General features: G+C 37.8%; 1 non-coding gene across 1 annotated transcript; it reads right to left on the bottom strand.

The window, feature by feature from the left end:
- Positions 1-4,449: 4,449 nt before the first annotated feature.
- TRNAT-GGU (transfer RNA threonine (anticodon GGU)) lies at positions 4,450-4,522 on the bottom strand. Its single transcript has one exon. It is a non-coding gene; the product is annotated as a tRNA-Thr (tRNA).
- Positions 4,523-6,389: the final 1,867 nt, after the last annotated feature.

Below are 6,389 nucleotides of genomic sequence, written 5' to 3'. Positions count from 1 at the left end.
AGATCAGTGGTTGCTTGAGGGTGGTGGGAGCTGAGGGTGGGGAGTGACTGCTAAGGGGTATGGAGTTTCTTTCAGGAGTGATGAAAATATTCTGGAATTAGATAGTGGTGATAGCTGCTGAATCCTTCTGAATATATTAAAACCACTGAGTTGTACACTTAAAAAAGAGTGAATTTTATGGTACGTGAATTATATCTCAAATTTTTAAAGTTCAAATTGGTTCCTGAAACAAAGTTTTAGAAAAGAACCCCCAGCCCCTCAAGGTGAAAAGGGGAAGGGAGGCAGAAAAGGACTGGGAGAAATGCCAGGCAAAATAGTAACAAAGTTGAAAATTGTGTTTTTAAAACAAGTGTTTGCTGAGCACCTACTACATGCTAGACACCATCCTAGGCACTTGGGATACATCAATAAACAAAGATCCCCGCCCTCCCAGAATTACATTAAAAAAAGTGATTAAGCGCTATGTAAAAAGAAGCAGGGCTGACTAATAATTCGGTTGATCCTAAGGCTGGCTTTTCCTTGAAGATTGAAAGAAAAGAAGTGAAGGATTGAAGAACAGTAAGGAGTTAGTATGGCTCCAGCGGGGTGAGCAAGGGGCCCAGCTATAAGAGAAGAGATCAGAGAGGTGAGGACAGAGGGCTTTATCAGCCATTGTTAGAATTTTGGGGTTTTCTCTAAATGAAACAAGAAGCCAAAGGAAAGTTTTAAAGAGATAACTAACATAATCTAATGACACATTTTTAAAGTTACCATTCTGGCTGCTGTGATTGGGAGCAAAGACAGAAGCAGGGAGACTTGTTATCCAGACAAGAGACAAGAGATGATGGAGACTCAGACCAGGGTGGGGCTTGATTCGTCACCAAGAAGGGGGGATTATTGATGAGACCAAAGTAGGGTGGTGCATTTATGATGGATCTGACTAACGTGGTTTTGATGGGTTGTGTGAGACTTTCCCCTATTATCAGCTTGTGTTGAATGTGTTGCTATGTGAAGAACTGTATGTGTTCAAAGTCCAAGAAAAGTGTTCAGCAAATTGCAGTAGAATGAATTGGGCAAGGTTTTTCCAACCTGAGATGTCCAAAATGTGAAAGGTATCGAGACTAACGAGTAAGAAGCAACAAAGGGTTACAAACTTCCTGATCTTCCCTGGGAATCCTCCTTGTGAGTTCCAGGAAGGAAAGGGTGGCTCAGAGCAGAAGGCAGCACTACAATAGTGGAGAAGCGAGAAACTGGGATTACATCAAGTAGAGGGACCATATCTATTGACCCTCAGGCCACAGCAATAAAAGGGGTTGCAGGAGTCCATTTTTCAATTTCTTCTCATTCCTTGACGAACCTTCTGATATGGCTTCAGCCTACATTTCTCCACTCAAACAACTTATTTCTAAGATCACTCAGATCTAAGATCACGTGACTGCTGTGTTACTAAAATCAATGGAAAAATTGTGCTGAACACTGGAATTTGACGCAACATTGTAAAGTGATTATAAATCAATAAAAAATGTTTAAAAAATAAAAAATAAATAAAATCAATGGAAATTCTTCAGTCCTGATCTTACTTACTGATGAGCTCTTGGGGTCACTTGATGCCACTGGTTACTTTATCTTTCTTGAAATCCTCTATTCTCTTCGCTTCTGTGGCATCAGACTCTTCTGGCTTTTCCCCTTTTTGACCATTTATTCTTAGTCTTGGAGGTTTACCCCCATCCAACTAAACACTAAATAATGGTTCCTTGATAAAGATATCAGAACTGAGCTTTCTGACATAGAAAGATGTGTTAGAAAGAGCCGGTAAGTGAAATCACTGTCATGTGCAATTACAGAGCCCCGAGAGTTCCTTCTAGGGCCAGCTTCTCCAGAGTGGAACCTGTGCAGTCATCTCAGACTCCATGCTGAGAAGAACCTCATGCTCATTTTAATGCTCTCCTGCAAGGATCCTGAAATTCTTCGTAACTTCATCTTGGAACTTGTGTGTCCTCAGTATGGTTGGGACAATGGAGCATGTGCATGAGCAGAGGTGATGCTGAGGAGGCAGTGCGCATGAGCTGCAGTGGTCCTGTAGCAGCCCGTGTGTGTGAAGCTCAGGCTCAGGGCACCGCAAACTGCAGCCACAGAGCAGTCAGCCTCAGGTGCATGTCTCAGCCTGGGACAGCCCAGAGCTGCGGAGAGCAGAACCGCACCGGGACCTGGGCGCAGAATGGCAGTAGGGATGGCAGCAGGCATGCCTGAATGCAGTTCCTGGTAGATAAGCAGTGAATTTTGGCAGTAGATTGTGTAATCTCTCGTTTTAAAAATTGTAAGACAAAATATCCACAGATTCCAAAATAGAAATTAAATTTAAAGATTGTTACATTTGATGTAAAATAACACTATTTTCATATGAAGCTTTGGATGAACTAAATATGGAGAAGTAGACAATTTTTAAATTACCTTTTCCTTATAATTGAAGAATGCATAACAGATGTTTTGAAATACATACAAATCATAAAGCTACTTTTGGTTTCTTGCACAACTTAGACAAGTTATGGAAAATGTCAGAAGAAATATCAAACTACCATTGTGTAAGTTTATATTTAAGATTAAATTCAGATTTACACAAAACTGATTTGGATGGAGAGTTAAATCTTTTTCTAGAAAAATTGTTTCATACGAATCATCAGCTCTAGATGTTTTAAAATTTATATTTTGATGTAAATTTATCAGAAATTTATCCTTATTGTCACAGCCTATAAACTACTCTGAACAGCTCTCCAGTAACAGTTATACCAGCAGAAAAATCTTCTTGAAATTGAAAATTATCAAAAATTATTTGCAGCTTAAAGACTTAAATATAAGACAAGATACAACAAACGTCCTAGAAGAAAACATAGGCAATACATTCTCTGACATAAACCTTAGCGAAGTTCTCCTAGGGCAGTCTACCTAGATGACAGAAATAAAAGCAAATAAACAAATAGGACCTAATTAAACTCATAAGCTTTTGCACAGCATAGGAAATCATAATCAAAACAAAACAACAGCCTGTGGAATGGGAGAAAATATTGGCAAAGGATGCTACTGACAAAGGTTTAATTTCCAGAATATATAAACAGCTCATACAACTTAACAAAAAAACAAACAACACAATCCAAAAATGAGCGTAAGATCTAAACAAGCAATTCTCCAATGAAGACATACAAATGGCCAATAGGCCCATGAGAAAATGCTTAATACTGCTAATTATCAGAGAAACGCAAATCAAAACTACAATGAGGTATCACCTCACACCAGTCAGAATGGCCATTATTAAGAAGACCATGAATGATAAATGCTGGAGAGGGTGGGGGGGAAAGGGAACCCTCTTAAACTGTTGGTGGGAATGTAGTTTGGTGCAGCCATTATGGAAAACAGTATGGGGATTCCACAAAAAACTAATAGACATCATATGATCCAGCAATCCCACTACTGGGTATATATATCCAGAGGAAATTCTAAGTTGAAAAGACACCTGCACCCCAATTTTCACAGCAGCACTATATACAATAGCCAAGACACAGAAGCAACCTAAATGTCCATTGACAGATGACTGGATAAAGAAGTTGTGGTAGATTTAAACAATGGAATACTACTCAGCCATAAAAAATAATAAAATAATGCCATTTGTAGCAACATGGATGGACCTAGAGATTGTCATTCTAAGTGGAGTAAGCCAGAAAGAGAAAGAAAAATACCATATGATATCACTCATACGTAGAATCTAAAAAAAGAAAGAAAGAGGACACTAATGAACTCATCTACAAAACAGAAACAGACTTGCAGACATAGTAAACAATCTTAAGGTTACCGGGGGAAAGAGGGTGGGAAGGGATAAATTTGGGAGTTTGGAATTCGCAAATGTTAGCCACTATATATAAAAATAGATTAAAAAAGACAAATTTCTTCTGTATAGCACATGGGATTATATTCAATATCACATAATGGAAAAGAATATGAAAACGAATATATGTATACATATCCATGACTTGGACATTGTGCTGTACACCAGGAATTCACACATTGTAACTGACTATACCTCAATAAAAAGTCAAAATGAAAAAAAAATTATTTGCAGTCAGTCTTGCATTTGCCAAAAGTGACTATCATTGCTTTCAATTATACAGAAAATGAAATTGCATAAAATACAAATTCTGATGATCTAATATATAATTTACAGAAAAGTGAGCCACAAAAAAACTCATGGTCAATAAAGATATTAAATTATTAAAGTATTATTATACATTGTGTATTACATAAAATTATGACACCCAAAATATTACTTTTTTTTTGCTGTTTTTAAGTTTATGTTATTACTCAAGAATCACAACTACACCTCTAAATTTTATAGCATCAAATATTTTTAAAGGAAAATACTTTATAGCATATTTAATGTCACTTTCTTTTACTTAATTTTTAAGTTAATTATTTTTTTAATGGAGGTACTGGGGATTGAACCCAGGACCTCGTGCACACCAAGCATGAGTTCTACCACTGAGCTATATCCACCCCAAGTCTGTTAATTTTTGAATGGCATTTTTGAATTTTCATCTTGTATTGGGCCCTGCAGATTCTGTAGTCAGTCCTGATTCTTTCCAATAAGGAAAGGAGAAGAGAGGGCAGGAAGAAGGCGGGGGCTTCCACGTCTGTTTCTTCCTCAATTCCCTTAACCATAATATTTCTCTTTTATTTGCATCATATATTAAGGTTGTGGTGCTTAAAAAAGTTTAGAAACCTCTCATCTAGTGCAACCACACATATAGAAAAAAGTAAACTATAGAAAGGTGAGGTGACTTTTCTAACTTTAGAGTCAGCCTCCTGACTCCCAGCCTCTAGCCTTCATGCTGTTTTCCTGGTATTCATGACCTCATCCTGGTGACATGACATGAGATACCCCTTTCTGGAACCCAGTTTGGAGACACCTATTATTACTCCACTGTAAAATGTAAAAGAAGTTGAGAAAGGAGGTTGGCAGAGGGATGCCCAAATGTGAGCATCTATTTATCGATTTCTTACTCCAAGAGATATTCCCTAACCTTCAAGCCATTGATACCAAGATCCCTGCCTTGCAAACAGTTTATAGAATATGCTTCCAGCCTAAAAGTTTCTATTTCTCGAATGTTTTAATACAGATACAGACAAAGGTAAAAAATAAAGCACAGTCATTTTTATCAAAGTATAGTTGACTTACAGTAAGAAGTTAGTTTCAGGTATCCTACATAGTGGTTTGATATTTTTATAGATTATACTCCATATAAAGTTATTATAACACATTAGTTATATTCCCTGTGCTGTACATTACTTCTCTGTAACTGAGGGGTTAATATCCAAAATATATAAAGAACTCATACAACTCAGTATCAATGAAACAAACAACCCAATTAAAAATGGGCAGAGGAACTGATCATGCATTTTTCCAGAGAAGACATGCAGATGGCCAACGGGCACATGAAAAGATGCTCAATGTCATTTTTTAAAATTATTTATTTGGGGGGGTAATTAGGTGTGTTTGTTTTAATAGAGGTACTGGGGATTGAACCCAGGACCTCGTTCTTGCTAAGCATGCACTCTACCACTGAGCTACACCCCCCACCCCCATGTCATTCTTAATGTGATGCTCCTATTGCTGGAGTCTGCGGCCTCAGCAATCTCCACTAACACAGAAACAAAAGGTGTCATTACTTCAGATTGACGTTTATTGACCGATTTGGAAGGTTTTGCCATCCCACTAGCCATTGCTTCAGAGAGATGCCTTGGATATGAGAGAGAATTAGCTGCACAGACCTGATGGATTCCAGCATTATTTTAAAATAAAAAACAAATTAACTCATTGCTGAGTAATAACAAAGGGTTGAATACCAGGACTGTGCAGTCACAGTGACAGGGGTTCAAATCTATGCTCCTCTAACTAATATCTGTGGGACTTGGGGGCAGGTTACTGTCAGAAAAAGTCTCCACAAACTTAGGAAAAAGGCAAAAGTGGATGCAGATCCTTTCAGTATAGTATGGGGACAAAAGTCACCTGAGAATGATCAAGACCTGCACTCAGTTCAGCTCATTTTTACTACTGATTAAAGTTCCCATACTGGAAGAATTTACTTGCAAACTTGTAAATTTTTGTCCAGTAGAGATGCACACAATTTCCATGCAATGGAACAGATAACCCCGAATACCAAGGGCCAGGTGGACATTAAACAGCTCTATGTCTAGCTCAGCCATCTCATCCTGACAATCCTTTGTTAAGATTTGTTGCTGACAAATACACTAGCTTCTTAAAAGCTCTTTGAACTGATCACAACATCTTCTTCCCCTTTTGAATGAATTCAATAAAGTATTTGATACTTTGTCCTTTTTATATTTGCCAGAGAGTCCTGATA

Source organism: Camelus bactrianus, chromosome 1 (assembly GCF_048773025.1).
Source record: "Camelus bactrianus isolate YW-2024 breed Bactrian camel chromosome 1, ASM4877302v1, whole genome shotgun sequence".
Taxonomy (NCBI): Eukaryota; Metazoa; Chordata; class Mammalia; order Artiodactyla; family Camelidae; genus Camelus; species Camelus bactrianus.
Note: the sequence above shows the minus strand (reverse complement) of the source record. Positions and strands in the feature narration are given on the sequence as shown.